We start from the raw sequence: 24,123 nt of genomic DNA, 5'->3' as shown, positions 1-24,123 counted from the left end.
AAGCAATTAAAAAAGTTATTTACAAATTTGTAAAGTAAAAAAATATAGTTTATAAAATTCTATTTTTTAGCTATATATTAGTTTTCTAGATCGCTAAAAGATTAGTGCGCTAGTTGTTAATAAAAAAAGCATCAGGTGTAAATCAGGCCTGATTCATAAACACGTTATAATGCATATGATACCGCATTTCCGCGATATCATACAAAAAATGAGAAAGAAAATATTCACGTCATATGCTCTTTATTTATCTGTTGCATTTGGCGACAAGTTGATTGATGAAGATACGTGCACGTGTATGAATCGGCTCACGTGTGCGTTATAAACAGTGGCACGTAAATCAATCGTTAATAAAAAATCAATCAATCGAGTTATTAATAAATTTCGCAATGACAATAAAATTAATATTTTATATTTTATTATTACAAATAGATTTAAATGAGCAACACGGAAAAAATTATTTTGTTGAATTTATATCTAAAGAATTAGATACAGATCTGAAAGTAATTTTGTTTGTACCATCAAAATAATTATGTAAAACACTTAAAAAATTGTTTACTAGAATGTTAAAATTTTTTGTAGCATTGCCATCAATGTTTAAATAGTCTACAGAATTATTTTCATAATCCAACAAAATTATTTTCAAATCAGATTTGTTTTTTTTTTCTCTTTACAACGTACCATATCCTAATCAATTCTTATAGAAATTTAATTCTGACGAATTTATTACTGAAAGATAATAATTAATTAGATATTTATTTGAAGTAATAAAAATACTGGACAACAATTTTTAATACTATAAGTAATTAATTAGATTTCTGTAAGAGAATTATGCGTAAGAAGCGTGTAAACTATTCCAGATGAACTCCTTGAGAGACGCTGTAACTCAGGTTAGATATTTAATAGAGTAAGTCACAACTCTTGGAATTATATTTGTATTACATATTTCCAGCTACATATCATCATTCGTAACTTTCCATATAAGACGAAGATATCAGTCGGTACACTTACCAAGTATAATATAATTACATTTAATTATAATACCTCCCCGGCATTACGCAGCAATTTAGTTACGTGAATCATCCCCGCGAGCTTTTCTTGACGCGAAGCTGTAACATTACGCAATGTTTTTTCGTACTTAACGTGAGGAAGTAAAAAAATAAGTTCTTGGAAAATGTCAGTACGTAGCGCCGAGAAAACCCGGCAAAGAATCGCCAATTAGTCGCACGATGCTATTGGTAAATCTTTATATGGTATTTATGAAAGATCGGCCGAGTGATGCTGTTAAATCTCATACACGTGGATATTTTCAGTTTTTCTGCGGAAATGCTGAATGCTCGCTTATCTGATTTCGCGCGAATGTCATTCATTACGTTCCAACGTAATAACAAAGATCATGCGATTGGATGCTATGTAAAATGCATCATCTTTGGTGTTTTCCAATGAGAAACATTCTAAAAGCACTGAAGTCGAGAGAAACGTCACCGGAGAAGAATTCCTTCATTTGATTAGTCCTATTTATAAAATATCGTTGTCAAACGAATTAAACCCTTTCTGAGACCATTCAATTAGCCCTAATTAGTATTCGCTCTAAAATTTCCTTAACTAGAATTCGCGGATTCGGTGTACTCGATGAAACTTTAAATTAGTGTATCTTTGCTTTTAACAAGCTTTAACAGCTTCTAACAAATTAATTTTTTTATTAATTTTAATATTTTGCTATATTATGTTGATAAATTATTATATTTATTTGATCTTTTCCTTTATTTTTAATGTCACAAAACTTCGACAAATTAAATTTAAATAAAAGTGTATAAGTGCAACTGAGATTGTTTTGTAAACTTCCTATTTGTTAAAAAATCTGACGCGTTTATTTGTTGAGAGAAAAGTGTTACGCATTTGTTTTTGATATTTCAAGTGGCAGATTGGCTAAACCTGAATATCTTTCATAATAAATATTCAGCTAGTTTATCGTCTTATCTTCCGTTCTGCTCGCGGCGTAAAACTCGTTCGTTATTGACTGTCGCTCGATGGTTCGATCCGAAAACTCGTTCTCGCATTTTCCCTTTCAGTTCTGCGCCCGCGAGCGCTTTTATTACGTTCTTTTCGCAACGCGCGCTCGTCGTCGCAAGTTATCGACCTTAAAATCGTAATGAAGATTTATCTCTATTCGCCTTATCTTGTGCCTGCCGCTAAGCGAGCCAGAAATAGCCGGCGATTATGTATGCTAATACGTAAATCAAGATGCACTCGATAATACACTTGTTAACGAACATATTTAAATTTCTAGCGATGAGAAGCAAGAACTATTAATACATCGTTAGCATTGACATTCAAGCCTAACAAAATTTATTATCAATAATGTTTACTAGACTGCAATGTGAATAACACAAATAAATATGATCGAGACTTTTTGATGCCTAATAATATTTTTATGTAAATTTTTAATATACCTTTCAGTTAAATAAACTGAACGTCTATTACTGTTAGACTTGAAATGCAATTAAAATTGAAACTGAACTAATAATATATAGGCCTAAGTGGGCAAATATCAATTAAGGAAATTTTGAAATGAATATCAATTAGGATTAATAATAAAGCTAATAAATATCTTACTATTGCATTAAACCGTTGCAAAGAAGTTATTGCAAAAATTTATTACTTTTACGGATTTGAATCTCCGCGTCTCGACAAGAAAACTCGTTCTATTAGTTTACACCGTAAAAATGTTTTTCCCTTCTTTATCAATAAGAAACAATAATCATCTTTGTTACATAACTGCGTCACGCCATACACGTGTATAAATCGTGTGATAATTTTTCCGCAGGTATCGCTCTTTCGCATTCGCAATTATCGACTCGCATTCATTGACGTTCGATAATTAATTCATACCCTTTACGCTCCTTCGCGAGACATTTGCAGAGACGGTATCGAGTCGGTTACAAAGACGATTACCATAGAGGAAAATGCAACATGTGCAAGCGAATGGAATAATTGTTCTCGCCTCTGGAATTCTTTTCATTGCCTCGGGCTAAGGGGGGCAAGAAAAAGGAAACGATGGAGAAGTCGCCGTGTCATTATGTACGACACTCGTGCCGTGTCTATGGCACGTGCAACCAGTGTCCTTACTCTCTCGGTTGATGCAACCTTCGAGTAAGTTTGCGGGAAGCGTGACATTTCCAAATTTCGGTCGCCAAAATCTTTCAGTCTTGCTTTGTGTCGAAATACGATCGTAGACAATACCTTCCTTATACCATTTAGCTACCGAATTCTCAGTAGACATCCGTTAAAGTTGCATCAGAAATTTGTAGAGTGAAAGCATGTATCGGACTCGTAACAGGTATATTTGTGAGTCGGGGCTTCAAGAATTGTGGTGATTTATGAAGGAAAGAAGTCGTTAGTAAAGAAAGGCCGAAAAAATGGAAAATTTCACAGATTTAATGACCTTCACGAAACCATTGCGTTACGAATTTTATTTTTCCAAATCGTTTTCTTTTTTGTTTTAAACATGTTAAATTATGGTCTAACAACCTTAATTTTAATAAAATAAGTTTCAATAATATAAGTTAACCTAGAATGTTATACGAATAAATGAAATAAGTAAGGAAGGGCCAAATACTTATAGCTTCGATCGTATTTACCCTTTCTTTACTTACTCAAGCAGATTAAAAAAATGTTCAATTAAAATTGAAATCTTTCTTATGCTATATAAAAACGTTAAATAGATGTTTCTTTCGTTATTAATGTTAAATGTACATTTATTAAATCATCAAAAATGTTTATTAAATAGTTTAGAAAACTAATTTTAAACGTTTATTTTATTTATACGTTTATTACACGATTTCTAACGTTTATTAAATTTTGAAATTTTTGTAATGTGTTGTACTTACGTATTTGATTTATTTATATATAGTGATCTAGTTTGACTTGTTATTAAAAGTTATTAGACACCTAATTTGACATATATAAAAAAGAAACAAAACGATTTGGAAATATAAAATTTATAAAACGCAGTCGTGAAACGAGTTTTGCGAAACCCACTAAATCTACGAAATTTCTAATTTTTTCGATTAGACGAATTTATATCCACGAGATATTTGTGAGTCACTTTTCCATTTAAACTATCTTACACGCGATGTAATTGCCGGAACATTATGCCGTTGCATAATGGAACTTTGTAACAATGTCTTAATTGCAGTGCGATTTTTTTACGACCATACCTGTATCTTTACGATTTGCAGCCGGTCGACTGACTTATTTAAACGTACACATTAATGTATGTATTTTATCTTTAATTACCAATTTGTAACCACTGATCGGTTCCTGAGATAAGTTGAGTTTTCCGCTCAGAAAATAAACTTCAACGAGGTCAGTCGGCGAAACTATCAGCGAAAGAAAATGGAGAATGTATGAAGTCACACATATGCGATTTTTTCACGAAAGAACGGTTTCACTGAAGCATCTAAAAATTTAGCTAGACAGATCTGAAAATAATTTTGTTGAACCATCAATATAATTATATAAAACACTCAAATTAATTACTACACGAGTTCATAATGTCAAATTGTACCCAATTTGAGTTATTTTTAATTATTTCTATTGATCACCACTGATTCCTTATACTCAATATGTTAATTTAACCAATGAAGTTAAACAATTTAACTTGAGATATATATTCAATTTTACTTAAATTTAGTTCGTTATTTATTAAGTGCAAATTTTAATATGAATGTTGTTTTTGAAACTAACCACAAATGAATTGATTTATCTTTTAATACACATGGAAATTAAAAGTTAAATGTTATTTAACTTAAGGAATTGGGTCACTATTGTTCCTTTAATATCTAACAGTGTAGAATGCAAAAGTGACATGAAGAACTAAGAAGAACTACATTACCAATTGAAAGAAAAATTCATGTTTGAAATATTCTAAATGGTCAAATCTTGGGATCTTATGGATTCTGTAACCTGTTCTGTACAAAAATGCATTCTCGAGGTATTTTGTGTCAAAGTTAAAACGGTCGAAACATTTCGGTCCGAGTACAGAAACTATACATTGTTAAATCTATAGTGTCAAATTTAACTCAATCATATCGTTATTTTATACTAAAACAATGATTATATTTGACACTATATAGTATCAAATTGACGCTATATAGTGTCAAATATAATCATTGTTTTAGTATAAAATAACGATATGATTGAGTTAAATTTGACACTATAGATTTAACAGTGTAGGATCCCAAAATTTGACCGTTAAGAATACCTATTTCAAACGTGATCTTTCGACTGATAACATTTTTTGATATTTTTGATGCATGTAGCACGTTTCCTCGTCAGTCAAATTATTCTTTCCGTGTTGACATTTAAGTTATACGTGAGGCTTACTGTCTTCAGGTAAACGAACGTCGATTTACGACGCGGAAGGAAGTAACGCTCTCGAGGCGCTCTCATCTACCTGTGTACTACTCTCTCGTTACCGTAGCGTTACAATTCACTACTCGCGCTCGCGTAACCGCGTTCTCCAGCGCGTTGCAGCGTGTCGAAGGCCCCGCGCTCGTTCCGGGAGTTCCCCGGTCCCCGACCCATGTTGAGGCTTGAGAGTCGCCGCGAGTTGGTCCCCTTGTCCCCCCTCTCTTTTCCCCCGTCGTTTGTCCATCTTCACACCATCGTTTCTCTCTATCTCTCCCCGTGTTTGCTAGCGGTCTAGCGGGGCTTCAAAGGGAAAGAAGAATAAGGAGAGTCAACGGAACCAACAAGGATGCGGTGACAGGGAGAGGAGGCAGGATATATATACGTAAGAAGGAATGGTGAGAGGAGAGAAAAGGGAAAAGAAGAGGAGAAAGAAAAAGGCGCGTGTGGTACCGAGACTCCGAACGGTGGAAAGAGAGAAAGAGAATGCGTCATTTATTATGCGCTGTGAGACAAGCCCCCTCAAGCGCGCTAGACAAAAAATACACGCATAATTAGAACTTATTCTAATATATAAAATATAAAATAAAGTTTATAGCGAATATAAATACACGTGCGAGTGTGTATTAGTGTAACTCAAGACAGAGGGAGACGGAGATACGCGAAGAGCCGTACACGCGCACAAAGAGAGGACGAAGGAGGAACGACAATCGAGAATAACACGCGGGGGGTCTCGGGCTCTCTCACGAGAGGACGACGGACCGACGACGGAGGGAGAGAGTTGGACCGCAGCAAGGAAGGGTGCGCGCAGGGAGCGAAGGAGTAACTACGGCGGCGGTGGCGGTGGCGGCGGTGGAGGAGGAGGAGGAGGAGGGGGGAGGAGGAGGAGGAAGAGGAGGAGAAGGAGGAAGAGGAGGAGGAGACGGAGGAGAGCTCTCTGGAGCAAAGCGCTGGAAGCAGCGCGAGGGGGATCCGAGAACGACGGTAGAGTGACGCTAGAGAGGGGTCCGGGGGGTCGGTGGGGGTCTGGCAAGGAGCGCGGGATCCTATTGGTTCGCGGCCGGGCCATATTATAAGCGGCTGCAGTCCGTGCTAGTTAATGTTAGCTCGAGCCTCCACGCGAGACGACGCATCTCTCTTGTCCGCCGTCGCCACCCGCCACCGTTACTACTGCTACTACGACTACTACTATACTCACGCACGCCTCTGCAGAGCGCCGGAGTATCGCGTACCGCGTGAGAGCCACACGTTCACGTAACACAGACACCGTGCGTCGCAAAGAGGAAAAGAGAAGGAGACGTATCAACCGGCTGAAAGATAACACGTTGATAAGACGCGCAGCATCAGAAAGATCACGATCCTTCCGTAAACGCACTATATATATATTTATATATATATACACACGCAACTTGATTTCGTCCACGAAATCCGAGGAGCCAGTTCCCCCCCGCGTTCGTCGGTTCGTTCAGTGTTCGCGTCGTTCAGCTATTGTTCGGGGAACCGCGTGTCAATCGTAGCGGCGAGTGTCAAAAGTGAACGAAAAGGAGAACGGGAATCCTAATTCGGTAGATCCAGTGAAGAGGCGAAGAGAGAGAGAGAGAGAGAGAGAGAAAGAGGGAAGAGAGTAAGAGATAATAAGACAGAGAAAGGGACCCAGTTTTTCCTTTGGAACACGCCGACGAGAGGAGATCCAGAAGCGCGAGATAAACCAGGACCAAGAGTGCGAAAGAGCGAATAACGAAGTAAGTCCCGTTGCATCACTCGTTGAAACTTTCCCGTGGACAAAATTCGAGAAATATCTCGATCATATCAGCTACACCAATGTTATGATACTGACGATGTTACATGTAGTTTGTAAGTTATAATTTTTTGACGATGTGTAGCGCAGCAACACTGACTACGTTCGGCGGAAAAAGCAGCTTTGCAACTATTGTAAGATTCTTTAGTATAGTATGATTGGTCGCGTTCAGCAGAATGTTTATTTTACAACTATTGGGAGTTTTCTTCACGTTGATTGAATTATACTTTTAGATGTAGAGAAATAGTCTTGCCTCAGCGAAGAAAACTTCCAATTGGCTATGTTTAGCAGAGAAAGCAGCAACTAAAATTCTTCAATACGATTGGTTTATACATTTAGATCCATGAGAGACCAGAAGCAATCGTATTAAAGGATTTTAGTGTTGCAAAACTGCTTTCTCTGCTGAACGCAGCCATTGGTTTATACATTTAGATTCAGTGAGAAATTAAAGGCAAAACCAGTCACATTAAAGAATTTTTGCAACAGTGCAAAGCTGCTTTTTCTGTCGAACGCAATCACTGTATATAAATAACTTGAGACACACGAGGACGCGCGGATACGTTAAATTTCACTTGTTCGCTGTTCCATTGGATCGCGTGAATTCCAGAATTAAATTTAATCTCGTATTGACTCTAAAATGATCAAAATAATATTTTATGCGATAAACTACGTGGAAATCTCGCCACTTCTGAGGTTTTTAAAACCTGCGAATTAAAGTCGTGTTAGAAAATCCTGATTATCGAATCGAAGATCTATATTGATCTTTTTGCTTCTAAAATAACAAATGACATTTTATTGTGATAAGCCACGTGGAAATCTCGCAATTTCTGAAGTTTTTGAAATCTACGAGTCGAAGTCGCGTTAGAAAATTCTAATAGTTGTCGAGGATCTATATTGATCTTTGACATAGTTCTGATAAAAAAATAATTCTTGATGTTAACGTGGATTTCTGGGAGATACAGGAGAAAAGGGGAGAGAGCAACGAGAGATTTGACGCGTTCACGTTTTCCCGCTTGCTCGACCCGACAAGTAGAAGCAAACAGGTGGTCGAATAGACGACGACCGGTAGCTCGTGTTGGCACGCTGTTTTTCGTAACTTAATCCCTTTGTTTCTTCTTACATCTTTAATTATATATATTGAATATATTTAAATTAAGAAACTAGTTTTTACTCAAGTATGTAATTAAAAATCTTTTTTTATCTTACAATTAAATTCGACAAATTTATTTTGATACGGTATTCTTGCATTCTGTATTGCGGTTAAGTTACTTAATCAAAAATTAGACACACAGAGAGAACGATTTTGCTGAAATATTTAAAAATTTAGCTAAATATAGATCTAAAAATAATTTTCTTGGACCATCAAAATAATTATGTAGAATGTTCAAGTTGCTTCTTAAAATGTCAAAACTTTTTGCAATATTTCTCATTATGCTCAAGTGTTCTATATAATTATTTTTACATTAATAAAATAATTATTTTGATGGCTTAATAAAATTATTTTCAGATCTACATATATCTAGCTAAATTTTGAGATGCTTCAGCAATACTATTCTTTCCGCATAGTAAAGTATTAAATCTTTCGTTCCACGTAATTGCTTCGTAACGTTCTGGTAGAGGAAAAATTACCCCGTCCACGATACGCGCATTGCTTTCACTTAAAATAGCGAGCGCGTAATTTGAAGTGTTAAAGAGCGCGGTTAACCCCTCATGCACTTGACCTTTGCGCACTTGTGCGATGCTGGAGAGTAATTCAAGGGTAGCGGACAGCATCTGATGTTTATTCCCGTCTGGTATAATCTCAACCTAAGACACGATTCGTAATCAAATCCATACTTTGCATCGATTAGGACGTCGTTGCCATATTAAAATTTCCCTTGCACGCTCAGTCGTTTCCACATTTTTCCATAAGCTTAAAAACGACAAGCGGCGTGCGCAATTGAAGAATAAATAACGTGCGGTTTCTGATAATAAGTTTCTACACACGAAGGCCAGACATAATCAATTCCGTCGGTGTTACCTCTGAATGGTCAATATTTATATTGGGACGCAGAGTTTCTTTCCTTTGCCGCAATAAAAAGGAAAGGAAGAAAAAGGCGAAAGCAACGCGCAGTGCGCTAGGTGACCGGCCATGGACCGCGACTAAACACGCACGCATGCATGCATTCACGCACGCACGCACGCATAGCGGCCTCCTCGCTCGTTTTCAGTCACACCCGTTCTCCTTGTCCTTCTATCGCGGCCCACGCGGTAATTCTTACCACCGGGACGAGACGCGCTTTTTTTCTGCATCCGCGGCGGATCGATCGTTGTGGAGTTTCGCGGAGGCCCCGCGATCAAAATCGAGACCGACCGCCGCGTTGCCCACCTACACACGCGATCCAAGAGAGAATATCTCTCTCGCTATATCGCCACGAAGAAGAAAAGAAAACAAAAAGGCTTAAGGTGTGCAAACACCGTGAGAAATTTTTTAAAATCGTCTCAAGCTCCGTTGCATCACGATTCTTGCGTTGGATATATTGTAAAAAAATATATAAAATTACATAAATAATATATGTAAAAATTACACAATTTATAGTAGAAATTAATATATAAAATTGCGTTTTTACAAAGGTTAGTTAGTACTTTCATCTTTAATTGTGTAAATATATCTTTACGTTAGACGAAAAATTATATAGTAACAATAGTATATTTTATAGTTTCTGTAAATGTTTAAATTTTAGTTTACGAAAATAATAATTGGGAAACGAACTTAATTATCATCTTTCACTGTTTCACAAAAAGAACAGAATTGCTAAAGTAAAATTAACTAGATACAGATCTATAAATAACATTGTTAATTAAAATAATTATGTAGGATACACAAATTAATTGCTAGAGCATCAAATTTTTTTGCAGCATTGTTCATTATGTTTGAACGTCCTATATAATTATTTTGATAGTTCAACGAAATTTTTAGATACTTTTAATTTCAGTAAAATCGTTCTTTCCATATTGTACGAAAATAATCGCTAAATGAGATACAAAAATACGTGCGCAAGGTAGATGTAGCTTCAGCAGCTTGATAAAGAGAGGGAAGCAGAGAGCATTCGAGAAGAGGTTGAGGAAGAAGACGAGGCGAGACGGTGAAAGGGAAGGGCGTGTGTTACGGAGTCTATCTTTAGAGTTCATTCAGAGAATCTTTTGCTCTCGTACAGCCGGACGAGGGCCAAACGTCAGCCGATTCACGCCTCATATTCCACACACATACGCAAAACACTCACGCATACAAGCGCACACTCGCGTGTTCTCCGGTATGTAGCTAGCGCCCGTTAAACATGGCCTAAATGCAGCAGTGGTGTAACGCCTTAACAGGTGTGGAGAATTCGCGTTTCAAAACGGATCTGACGCAGTCGTTTAAAGAGACTAAGAATTAGTTATTTTCATACTTATAAAGCTATTTTTCATACTTATAAAGCTTGATTAATTTCCGATTCTTCTATTTATAAACGTATTCATGTCTGACGAAATATTCACGGGGGATAATTATCTTTTCTTTTTTTCTTTTCACTTTGGAGAAAAGAAAAGAAAAGATGAACCGTGCAAGAAGTTGAACTAAAAAGAACACCTAATTACGATCTATAATTGACTTGTAAGATTTATGGAAAACACGAGACATGAGGTTTAATTTCAGAGCGAAATCTCTATAAATAGTAAGATCTCTTAAACAGATAAAGCTGGTTTGAATTTATGTGTATAATGAATTCAAATAACTGGTCAGTAAAAAGAAAACTCGGGCAGATTGATTACTGATTCCGGATCTCATGATTCATTCTCCGAGTTGTAGATGATAAATCTCATTGAAAAAGAAAGAGATGGAGAAAAAGAGAAAAAACAAATGAGATACTTGTATCTGTTCACGATACTGCACTACACTTTTGAAATTGTTCGGATTGAGAATCACGTGTTTCCGATTCTGCGTAAATAAATTAATAAAAAGATGGAAACTTGATGAGTAACACTATTTTGAGAAAGGATCGAATGAAAAAGGATGACGGAGATCAACGATTGACGCATTCGATGTATCTTCTCGGAAGTACGATCATAGACCTTACACGTAACGGGCTTTTTCTTAAACATTTGCCAACCTAAAAGAAGTCAAGCGTGCGACTGTTTTACGACCTCATAATCTTCGATCGGTTAGTCAAAGAATCGCGGAAAGGAAGACACAATTTCTTTGTATTTATTTTTAGTAAATACAAAAAAAAAAGAATTCGTCGCTGATTCGATTCATTCAAAATACCACAATTTATGCGGTTTACACGAATTATTAATTCTGTACGGAAATAATAGTTTTGAACCTTGCACGAAGTATCTAAAAATTTAGGTAGATACAAATCTGAAGATATTGAGTTGGAGTTCTTATTTTTAGATACATTAACAGAACCGTTCTTTTCTTGTACGTTAATGGTTTTTATCGTATGACGAGTTGCTGTACAATTACAAAATATATTGCAGCCTCACGAATACATCCAGTCTCTCGACGTTCAAGAACATCTTCGAGTGAGACGCGGAGAGCCCATGGGCGATACTGTACTGTAAATATCCGCGAGCGCGTGTGCGAAGCGCGGCGGAAAGGCTTATGATCGATTAAATCCGCGGACGGCAAACGCGGTCATAGAGGAGAGACGAGAAGAAAGAGAAAGATGGGAGCGAGAGAGAGATTTCGTAATTTCCTCGGACGGAGGCCGCTTCATTTCTGAACGCTGATATTTCTTTAGGGAGATCCGCAAATATCGCGGCGTCCTTTACTTAGCCGCGTATCGGCATCGCGAACGCGACACCGACTGCTATTTAAAGAGAACGGGAATGCATTTACCACAGCACGAAGTTTTACAGTTTGCTTTACGAGTTGAGCCGCGGGAATTGCATTACATACCGCGCGATTCCGCCACTCGATCGGGTATTCTCGGTAAAGAACGCTCGTCGAAATGTTTAGGCATCGAACGAACGCTTCCCGGTGTTATTGACCCCCGTGTGAAAATCGCCGCGAAACGTAATCGAGATGCGCGGGTTATCGCTATCGATAGTTTAGGTGAAGCGTAATCATTGGAGTCACATATCATATAGAACGCATCAGGAGATACGCATATGACGAGATATTCTATTCATGAGTAATGCGGCAACATTTTATTATTAAATCTAATTAAATTCACAAAATATGTGCGTAATTTTTCCATTGAATTAAAAATAAATTAATTGGTGATAAAAATAATAATAATCATAAGATCGTAGAATCATAATTTATGAATTAATACAAAATAATATACAACGATTTTATGTTGAAACTGTTGTATAATACAAATAGAATACAGTAAATTAACAGATTTATATATATATATAAATATAAAAAAATAATTTCTCTGCATTGTGTTCATCGTTCAATCGCACTTCGCGAGAGATCAGTCTCGTTGAAGTCATTAAGTTTTACGCCGCTCGAACGTCTCGAATTAGAATCACTCGACACTAGCCGGTGGAACTATTTTTAGATTCTACTCCGATCATCAATGGCCATCGATCAGCGTCTTATGCAAACCTACATTTCGAAGACAGGAAACGAGACCTATTACGGCGACAGCTGCCGTATCCTCGCCGGCTGGATATATATCTCGCGTTCCGTTACGATCAATTATTTATCTTATCTCGCGGAGTGATTTATCCGTTTTAAGCTTTCTCGGGGAGTCTCGGTATCGCGCCGCCATTCGATCGGGTGTAAATTACACGTATCGGTAGATACATATACAGGATCACGGAAGATCTTACACGTCCGTCCTCTACGCACGAGCGAGCGAAGCGAGCTCGATCGCTTGGATCGCTTTTACCACCGTTTAGATTACCGAGTTGCATCTCACTCTCCAAACAAATATCTTCGAACACGGAAAGAACGATTTCGGTATACTGTTAAATATCAAAGGTACAATAATAACCCACTGTTAAATATCAAAGGTACAATAATAATCCCTTGAGTTAAATAATACTTCGTTATTTTTAACTTCCATGAGTATCAAAATGTAAATCAATCCATTTCTGCGGTTTAGTTCCAACGTAAATAACGTCCATATTACGTATGTACTTCGTAAATAATCAACTCAATTAATGTACTAAATTTGAGTCAAATTTAACACTCCTTGATTTATAATTGTTTTAGTTAAATTAATGACATATTAAATAAGAGTAGTGTTTGACAACCAATAGAAATGATTAAAAATAATCCAAATTGGATATAATTTGATATTACAAATTTAACAGCAGCGTAATTCGATCTTTTTGATAGTCCAATAACATTATTTTCAGATCTATAGTTAGTTAAATTTTTAAGTGAAATTTCTTGTCATGAAATAAACACCGAGGATTTTTTAAAGATTCCCTTATCTATTATTTATGTGATATTATTTAGATAGATATTCCTCGAAGAGACATCGGCTGGTTCGCGTACTGTCGATAATTAGTCGATTCTCAAAATCGAGCATCTCGACCAGCTGGCCTTCGATCGATGCAAAAAGTGCAAAGAGAAGCAGGCAAAAAAAGAGAAATCGGCCTCTATTCTTAAACATGTCAAATGACACTGAACGTCCAATGAATGACAGTTCACTTGACATCTTTCTAGTCTCTCGCGTGATCATTTCGTATTCAGTTAAACATTCTCGGCATAAACGTGCGTATCAATAACGTATGGGCAATTAATCATGGAAAAGCTGCAGCTGTTTCCAAAGGTCAATCGCTAAAAAGTTGACTCGAGCGTAACTTGCACCTCGTTTACATATATCAATAATTTTATTTCGATTTTAATCTTACTATTGTTAGAACATTTTAGTTATATTCAAAACTATCATATAGAAAATAATAATAATGTGAGAAATAATTTACATCGGACAGCGACGCCACTCTGTTTTCCGTATTGTTTTTTCTCTCTTTGTTACATATTATGTAAGTTTAATGTGTTCTTTATGTGTTTGGTACGAATGCGATAATTTGTTGACGTCTGTGCGTTAGTGGATAAATATTTTCAATATAATTTTTTTGTAGTTATGCTACAATAGTCTCAATTAGTCAATATATTTTTCTGGTGGACTTTTTTATAGCAACAGCTGGTTATTTACTTACTATTTGTGTTGATTTATATGCTTTTACATATCTCAATGTAATTTTATATACAATTAAATTAAATATCGGCTTTTGATTGCTTTAAATACGTACGTATAGATATCACGACAAAATAATAAGAACATTTAGGAAATATTCTATTTATTTTACTCACTTATTTTATTAATAAGAGATTGACCCATCATTTATTTTTAATATATATTTTAGCCTTGTTGAAAGTCACTCGATGTTTGAATGATTACTAATAGAATATTGGACTATTATTCTTTCAGTAGAACATCTTTCAATTGCTCATATAAATGATATTGGAGGAGCAAATTTTCTTCTCACTCGTTTCCAAAAAATTGCCTTCTATTCCCTAAAATTTCAACATCTTTCCTGATCAATACAATCATCTGATTTAAATATTACTTGTAATTTTGAAGAGCAGAGTAAGAAGAAAATTTTCCTTCTTCATTATCTTTTAAGTAGAAGATACTCTGCTAGAAGAATAGTATAATTACACTATAACAGTTGCTACACCATTCAAGCAGGACTCTATTCCAACAAGGACAGAATCTGTATTAAAGACAAATGGTAGACCAACTTCCTATTAATAAAATATGTAGACAATATGTTTCTCAGACATTTACATCATTTTGTCTATTCTCTATATATCCTTCTTTTGCAAATAAAAATAGATTTTTCTAATTGAAGAGAATATCATCATCAAGCAAGTATACACGGGATTTAAATGACATGGTTCATTGGAGCGAGAGGGTTAGAGACGGGGTTCCTTTGGGGAAAAATCGAGCCGACAAGACGTCGCGAGAGCGGAGCGAGTTGAGCGCGAGAGGCGAGTACGAAGCGAGAGGAGGCGAAAGACGGAGAAAGGCACGGTTTCTCGTAATGCGAACCGTAGGACGCCAAGCTGTCTGCCGGGACACCGGTATACCCCACTACTTCGACCGCGGCCGTCGCCGTGAAGTAGTAGTAGTGACGGTGCCCGGTGCGGACGCGGCACGGAGGAGACCGTCCCGTGCGTTTCTCTCGATGACTCGGTCTGCTGCCATCTAGACACTGTCCTCGTAGACTGAGAGTTCTAGAGATTGTTTCATAATAAAAAATCTTGGAAAGAGAAAATTTTAACAATTCAAACGATATATAAAAGTAAGGCTGGGTAATGAATATAAATTCAATATTAAGCAAGCAAAGAATATTCGAGCCGAGCTCTAGGTGTCTTTGTTAATACAATCAAATAATAATACAAATAAGATCAGTACCCTGAGAAAAATATTTGGTTGAAAATGGACAAACCAGAAGTTTCTGATTACATCAATCAATTAAAATTCTAGTTGAGATGGTCGGAAAGAAATTTTTTTTGTTAAAAAGAATCATCAGTGACTGGCTTTGTCTTCATTTCTTTCTTTTATTTTGTTAAATTTTTAAAAAATATTTGTTATTTTTTCACAAATAACTTAACATTTTTATGTAGTTTCTTGTTGATTGAACGAAAATTTGATTAGTTTTTTTATTTAAAACTATAATATCTTTTCAAAGTTTATATTCATATTTTAATCTTCTCGCGAATCTTTCTCAGTGTGAATCTTTCTTCGGTGATACATCGACTAACGTTTTCAGTTTCTGAATGCTGAATAAAGAAATCATTAATGTGACCGCAAAGTATGTTAATGTATTTTCCTCTCGAGTCACACTATCTTCCCGCGCACATCTATTATAAGGATCATTCATGGTAAATTACGGCGACGTCATGTAGGAAGTCTTTCGCGCAGCCCAAGTTCCTAGAGAATTGTCTCTCCATCCCTCTTGATGCCATCTCCAGCGATGGCAATGCAACATATCGGCGTGTGTATGTACGCGTACATGCGCGACGTACAAGTGAGAAAGAGTTGGTACAGCAAAGATGCGGCCGACAGAGCCGGTTCTGCCCTATATACGCGAGATAGTACGCGCATTCTTTCGCCGATATAAACGACGATGATCCAGCAATGAAATCGGTTATTTTTGTTGTAAAAAAAGATGTTATTTTAAAAATCCTAAATACTTAACCCTAATTGATATTCCGCGAGTCTCCAATATTTTTTCAATTACGTGCCAAAAATTATTTTTCACAGCTTCATATAATTTTAAATTACATAATTTTATTCCTCGGATCTTGACTGTCAAAATGAAGAAAAATCATTCAATTACGTTAGCTATTTGAGGAAAGATAAATTAATTTGAAATTTTGTCGTCAGATTGTCAGTCGATCTCGAAAAATGGGACGACACGGTGTATCGCGTGAATTTATTGCTATTTTCTCACGCGCGTGGCGTGCTTGTGATAATTCTGATGTCAACGAAACGTGGAACAGAATATCGCTGCCGATAAGAACAACGACTGCTGGCGAATTCCAATGCAACGAGGTTAACGCATCTCTAGAGGCTGACGCGTAGCTTAGACACTCTCCGGGGATCGTGTAAATAAATCGCGTGAATCCCTCGGTCCTCCTGCCTCTTCGCCATCATCGTCGCTCGCACGCATCAGCCGACGTATTCACGCCGCGTGTACGACGCGCAGAAAGACAGAAGGCTCTCTGTTGCGAATGTACACGGTGTATGCTCGATTTAAAACCCACGGGAGTTCGACGGTAGAAAGTCTCGCCTTGGAGAGCCTACTCAAGTACAGGGTAGCGAGAACGCAAAAGAAGTAATCCTGTCTCACACATACATGAGAATATCTTGATGGTAACGAAAGAATGGTAAGCGTTACATTACGTTCAGGAAATTATTTGCTTGTTTTATCATCATTATAAAGAACGTCATTTATCATTTTAAAGGTCGTAAGATTTATCAATTATCATTTCCCTGTGTTGCCGCAATTATTCAGATCCATGGAAAGAACGATTTTACTGGAGTACTTAAAAATTTAATCAGATACAGACCTGAAAATAATTCTATTAATCCACCAAAATAATTATGTAAGCACTCAAGCTGATTGCTAGAATATCAAAATTTTTTTACATATAAAATATATAGTTAGTCTAAAAAAACTATAAGTTAATAATTCTATTTATAGTCATTTTGCTAATTGTATATATCTGATAGAATTATAAACATAATTATTACTAATTATAATAATAATTAGTAGTGCTATGTAATTATAATCATAAATACCAAAATCTTTTCTCTCAGTGTACGTAATTATCTTGATGGTTCAACAAAAAAAAATGATCCTCAGATCTGCATCTAGTTAAACTTCTAAAAACCCTCAGCAAAATCATTTCTTTCGCGATTGGATTTATGAAAGTCAATTTCGGCTCGGTCGAATTGAACTTCGAGGAGCGAACGATATCGAGGTTCGTTGTACATGGTAAAAGTATACGCAAAGCAGAGCGGAAAGGGATACAAAAGCATACGATTGCGGCGTCGAGGGGATGACGCGGATGATGCTCCTCGAGCACCACCTTTGTAATTGCTAACCGCTGCCTAACCTGGCCGATCGCCACAATGTATGCGTCTCGATTCTCTGTTTCGTTTCTTTGTCGTGACGCCTCTTCCCGACGAAGGCTTTGCAGCGGAGAGGTTCGTTGCACCCGATCGCGTACCGCGGAGACGCAAGAGGCGCACGGTCTGCAGCGGACAACGTGTTGTTTTGTACGCGACTCGCGAAATCCAGCCTCTCCGCCTTCGTCGCAGATACGTAAATTAATCTGTTATGTCTTAAAAAGAATATTATCACAAAATTCTTATTTTTCACTGGACGTGAAAAATTTTCGATAACATTGATATAACTGTACCTATAAAGAGTGATCATAAAAAAATCTAGCCGCCATAAAAGATTAATTTATTTGATTAAAAGGCAATAATTAATTTCGAGAAATCAAAATAACATAATTGTATAAGAAAAGAATGAAAAAATACTAAACATATTTGAATAAGAATAATTCAAACGACAGATGTAGTATGTGTATAACATAAAGAAAAATGAATTGTTTGATATTTCAGTATAAAATGACAATTGCTATACTATAATATATTATATAATATGGATACAAGAATTAAGAACTAATAATAATTCAAATATAATGTTTATCTTTTATCTTAATGTTACTTCACAGAGAAAACTGAATTATTTTTACTCATCAGAACTTTTGTCTCATCCAGATAATCACTATATAATAAGCCCAATAAAACCACTGACAATTCCGAAGAGATATAATTGAGTGGATCCAATAGATCCACGCAGCTCCGGAAGATTAAAATCTCATCCTCCTCGCATTCTATGCGCGTTTTTCGTGAAAGATCACGTCTTTCAAAGAAACGCCGCGGGTCTCAGCGTCGCGATTCGATTTTCACGCGCGAATTTTTCGCTGACGAAGGGAGCGATTCCATGTGACACGAAAGGAAACGAGGGCCCAGGGCGTGCAGGACGTGGATGCGAATGACGGCCGATGACGAGTGTAGCGATCAGTAGCTACGTTTACACCATGCGCTTAGTCCGCGACCTATATGATAGGTGTCTTTGTTTAACCTACAGGATAAACAAGGACATCTATTGTATAGGCCGCGGCCTAAATGCATGGTGTAAACGTAGCCAGTAGACCTACGACGGCACGATTACGCACACGTGCGTACGCGCGTATGCACATGCCGGGCGACATGGGAGGAAGGGCGTGAGCGCGCGCAGAGGGTCCGCGTGGCACACCTGTTGAGCATTCCTTCACGAATGCACGCGCGTGTAAGCCCACCGACGCGACACGGCGCGAGCGCGCGGCTACGTGCGTCACATACGTCATCCGTGTACGCGCGCACGCGGCCCACAGGTGTGCTCATTAATTCCATTACGTTGCCCGATGATGCGCGCACTGCGAGCGCACCGAAAGGCCGAGATCACAGATCCCGTCGGTTGCGCACAAAAAAGAAACAAAAGACGGAATCGAAGAATCTCAATAGCATTTGACATAAGGTTTGTGGGCGTAAAGGTTTTATAAAAGACTGTATATGAGATACTTATAACATATGCAATGATACCTTTCTATAGTTTTAAAAAAAGCCGCTTTTTTCAAATTGCTGGAAAAAAAAATTGGAAAAATTAGTTTTTTGGAAAAATTGCTGTTTTTGCTATGTAAAAGACATAATTCTATTAAAAGTAATTTCTAAATTCCTTTATAAAATTAATGCGATCTATGAAATTATGTAGCATTATTTTTATTAAAATTTTTTAGTTATCCTTCTATTTTTATAGTAGGATACTATAAAACCTAAAATCTAATCTAACCTTCCTTTAGTACATGGCAAAACTTAAGTAGACAGATTTTTAACTCTAGTTTGTCACACTAGTCTAATAAACTCCTAGTGTCTCTTTGTAGTTTTTTTTTTTAATATTTTGTTACGAATTCAATTTAAATCCAAATTATTTTCTAGACCTACTATTATCATATAAACATGATGTTTGGATGTTTGGTTTTGGACTCGATATTTTTAATTCTTACATTAATGGTGCAATAGTGTATGTTTTATATGTTTTATTGAATACATTATGCGATCTCAATCTTTTATACAATTTCAAAATTTCTGTTAACTTCTCCCGCTGTGTACCCTATACGCAATTATTTTCTTTACGGAAAGAACCGAGAAGCAAACGTGGTAGATTTTACGAGCACGCGTGAATTTTTCCAAAATGAATTTTTCTACTCTTGGGAAAAAAATCGAAAAAATCCGTGGAAAAATTGGAAAAATTGGGTTTTTTCCGATCCTTTAAAACTATATACCTTTCTGAAAGAAAGATCGTATAGCTTCTTTGAAGAAAATTATATGATGAAGAAAAGAAAAGGATTCTGCACTAATTACATGCAAAATTGAGTCTTAGTAAAATGAATTAGTTTTTATACGTGATATAGTGAACAAAAGATGTCATGTAAGATATAAGGTTCAATAATAATAATTAGTGACCGAGATGGACGCGTTCTTGCTTCGGTCCGAGTATATTGCATCATTTTTAACTTTTTGAATTCTGCTAGAACTAATGAGAAATGTCTATTTCTGGAATTGTATAATAAATTATCGGCACGACACTTTTTTTTCCAAGTGCCGTGTTTTTAGCATAAATTATCAAACAAAGAGTTCAACCGCGAGCCGTTTGGAAAGGGGATAAATTGCGAAAATATTATGCCATGTGACGTACACTTGATTTATTAATCAAAGGGAAAAAAGCTCTTTAATTCTTGAACATGAGTTATATGGAACCCGTGTGGTTTAGTAATTAATAGAGATGTCGGCGACAGATAGAAGCGTTTATTTGAATTGATAATGTTGCTACATGCGACAGGAACCAGTTGTGCCCCATCAATAAGAAATATGGTTATTGACTTGATACATGATTGACGTTTACCGGACACTCTTTGTGCGCGAGCGGGTGAATGTATTTTCACGAGCTGTATACGACGCTATCCAGCCGTCTTTATGATCGGCTACCGATCTTGATGGTTTTATCTACTAGTCTACTAGACAGTGTAACGATTGACTATACAGAAAATAGATGACGGAGTTTAGAGAAAGATAATGATCCTTTACGTTAAAAGGACTTGAACGTTATATTATTATTTATTACGCTGGAAAATGAGAATTGTTGCAGTTAGTACGAAAGGAAAATAATTGCCATAATATTTTTCATTTAATTTACCTATAAAATATATTTTATTACCGTTATATTCCACAGAAAGGACGGTTTTGTTAAAATATTAAAAAATTTGATTAGATACAGGTTTGAAAATAATTTAAGTAATTATGTAGAAACGTTGATGACAATACTGTAAAAAGTTTTAAAATTTTAGCAACCAGTTTAACATTATAACCGCCAATTCCGCTAGAATTGTCGAAGGTGCCAATTTAGAAATATTTCTTATCCTTGTTTTCGATTAATAAAAAATTATTTTGATATTATTTGAATTGTTAGAATTATTTGTATTATATTTTCAATATTCTGTACCGTAATCTAAAACGAAAAAGAAAAAATTTTAATGACTAATGGAGTTAAAATAGCATCATTGGCGATTCTAATATTAAGCATCGTATATATATCTGAAAATAATGATCCAAAAAATTCTTTTCGAATGTGTATCTAGCTAAATTTTTAAATACTACAGCAAAATCATTCCGTGTGGAACAAAAATTGAAAGTTTCTACTACCGTATACGCGTGGCCGGCTCCACGTCAAACGAATGACCGTACGCGGATCAGATCAAATCTATGTGCGTACGCCAATATTTATGCAATGGCCTTAATGCGCGCAACGGTGGCGTCTCTACATGCCAACCTTGAATCACTTTTAACAATAAAGTCATGCAGGGACGAACATGATTCTCCTGTTTCATTAGGCGATGAGCGATGTGAATTTTAATTAACGGAAATCAAGTGATTCGTACGGGGAGGAATCGCTGATACTTTACTAATTTATAAAATAACATCAATGTGTTCTACTTCATTCTCATATTCCTGTTTCTATCAATGTAGATTAACTTTAATCTCAGTTCAGCTTACTCTTTATCTTTTTCTAATTCTTAAAATTAGCAAGCTGAATCCAGATTAAAGCTAATCTTAGAGTTAGAAAAAAGATGAAGAATAAGTTGAGAGATTAAAGTTAGTCTATATCGATGGAAGTATTAATGTATGAAAGATCTCTCTTCTCGGCGAAACTCGAGACTCGTTGCTTCGACCACGGGGTGATACAATCCGCGACCCGGTATCAGAAGGTAACATCATCGTCGCTAATTACAGACGCAACACGGCTCAAGAGAAGCCGGAGGCGGTTGGAAGATAAATCGATTCTCCGTCGGAGATCTCCCGACGCTCGAGGAGATCTCGCGGTGGGCGAGGACGCCGCGAGTGCGTCTTACCCGTGAAAAATTTCGCGTTCGATTAATCGGCCCGAACGAATCGCCGTGCCGATCGGAATCGCTTAGCATTTAATCATCGCGTGAATGCGCAAAGGTCGACAAAGGCCAATAGAACCGTCCTTATATAATTATCGCGAGCGAGATTGACGTCATCGATTCTACCACAGTGCCTGGTGCCGCCGCCGTTGCCGCCGTCTGTTCTCGCGCGTTGACGGTGGGCGACAAAGCGATTTCGCCTTTTCTATCCCGAGATTCGGTCGTTTCCACACGAAAATATTCGGTGGCAACCTCAATAGGAGATTGGATATGCTCTAAGCGACGATTGTGTAGTATAGGTGGATCGTTAGCCACCCCACAAACTTCTATATATCAGATAGACTGCTAATACCTAGTGAATTTACGTTAAAATGTGTGATGCTGGTAACTATCTTTATATTGTAGATAATAAATGATTTATTAAGACTGTAAATGAATGAATACATAACAAGTAAGAGTTTAATGTCTATAACGGTCGAAAAACTGGATCTTAGATGCTTTAAATAATTTCTTTGTGAATTTATATATTAAACATGTAGTAATTTGATTTGCGCGCCGAAATTTACATAGAAATTATTTAAAGCATCTACCAGATTCGACTATTATTAAATTCTTACTTGTTTTATATTGTAGGATAAAATGCCATATATTATACTCGATGTTTAATACTAGAACGATCGATCGTATTTCGTTAGAACTGCCAAAGGTGCCAAATTGGTAATTTTCTATTCTTTGTTTCGGTTAAGGGAGTTCTTTTGATACTTGTATTGTTAGAATTATTATATTCATACTTTTTATTATTCTGTACTGTATTTCTAATACAAAACGCAACTAATGGCTGCATTCAGCAGAGGAAACTAATCAATGAGCGCTCAACTATTCTTTGGCTGGTATTCATAGTCAGTTCTTATATTCAAGACCGTCTTAAGTTCAGTCTTGAGATGTCACGAATCATTCAGAGGACCGTATTAGCGTCTTAAGATATTACTTAAGACGATCATGAAATAAGAAGTGACTATGAACTACCGGCCTTTGATATGATTGATTCTTGCCTTCTTCGCTAGATCTAACAATAAATGTAGGAACCAATCACATTAAAGAATCGCTGAGCATTCACTAATCAGTTTTCTCTGCCGAACACAGCTATTATTTTATCTATGTTTGTCGTGAAATAATTGTTGGCGAACTTTGTACCATTATGTTGCACATGCGATTATACATGAAAATAAAATAAAATAAAAAAATAAAATGGTATAGTATAATTGCTATGAAATGTAAGTCGGGAAATATATAGATTTCCGATCGTTTCTTGCCTAGTTACTCTCGTACTCGTATAGTTAATCATGGTAGTCGGTAATGATACCTTCGTGACATTTTGTTCGGAGAAATCCTTAAGCGGTAAGTGCTTACGTATGATAGTTACGTAATGTAACGCCGCCATGATCTTTACGCAGGGTGGTCCAGATTCAAGTACACGTTCTCTTTTACTGTACGAATACGTACGATAAGTATTATAATTTCCCTTCCGGCGAATCTCTTGCGCCTTGTAACATCATTGACACTTTCGTTATCGGGGAAAAAAAAAAAAAAGAAAACCGAACGTGACTGAAGTTTGGACCACCCGGCGTAGGAAAATATCGCAGCCCCCACGGCTAACGGGGATCAAAAAATACGTCTCCACCCCTCTAATAACACGTTTTTCATCGAGAAAAATCATTCGCGGCGATACCGCTCTGGGGTGCGTATCGAGGGCCCGAATCACCGCGTGGAAGAAAACACAACGGTGGGCCCTTTGCATACACGCGCGCGTTATTACTCACATGCACGCACGCGGGTTGGTAGGCAGGTAGGTTCGCGGACG

General features: G+C 36.7%; 2 protein-coding genes across 3 annotated transcripts in view; one reads left to right on the top strand and one right to left on the bottom strand.

The window, feature by feature from the left end:
• Nucleotides 1-24,123, bottom strand: part of LOC108725981 (peroxisomal leader peptide-processing protease) — an 86,088-nt gene that overhangs the window by 42,943 nt on the left and 19,022 nt on the right. The window lies entirely within an intron of this gene.
• The window catches only part of ITP (ion transport peptide), a 32,070-nt gene continuing 14,470 nt past the window's right edge, over nt 6,524-24,123 (top strand). For both annotated transcript variants that reach the window (XM_018453320.1, XM_018453319.1), the window contains exon 1: nt 6,524-7,151. The gene's annotated coding sequence lies outside the window, so the exon portion shown is untranslated. The remainder of the gene's footprint in view (nt 7,152-24,123) is intronic.

Source organism: Mycetomoellerius zeteki, unplaced genomic scaffold (assembly GCF_001594055.1).
Source record: "Mycetomoellerius zeteki isolate Tzet28-1 unplaced genomic scaffold, Tzet1.0 scaffold377, whole genome shotgun sequence".
NCBI lineage: Eukaryota > Metazoa > Arthropoda > Insecta > Hymenoptera > Formicidae > Mycetomoellerius > Mycetomoellerius zeteki.
This window is presented reverse-complemented; position numbering and strand designations above follow the sequence as displayed.